The sequence below is a fragment of the Acyrthosiphon pisum genome, chromosome A1, assembly GCF_005508785.2.
Source record: "Acyrthosiphon pisum isolate AL4f chromosome A1, pea_aphid_22Mar2018_4r6ur, whole genome shotgun sequence".
Taxonomy (NCBI): Eukaryota; Metazoa; Arthropoda; class Insecta; order Hemiptera; family Aphididae; genus Acyrthosiphon; species Acyrthosiphon pisum.
In genome coordinates this window covers 40,737,267-40,737,511 of record NC_042494.1, presented here as the reverse complement: position 1 = coordinate 40,737,511, position 245 = coordinate 40,737,267, and positions in this window count along the sequence as shown.

Sequence of the window (245 nt, the reverse complement as noted above, 5' to 3'; positions counted from 1 at the left end):
AATAACCAATAATTTATTTATCACATTGATTACCTATACCTACAACTATGACATCATTTTTAGTAAAGTATAATACTTTATTATAATTGTATTTGTGTTGTAAAAAAATTGTTGCCCCCCCTGCCCACAGATCATTGCTCTGGATCCGTGCCTGCTCTTAATACCTACCTAGTGCCTACAGACAGTTATGATTCTTGAAACTGTAAATTTTAAAGTTGTTATCAATTATCATGTTTTCTAAGTCG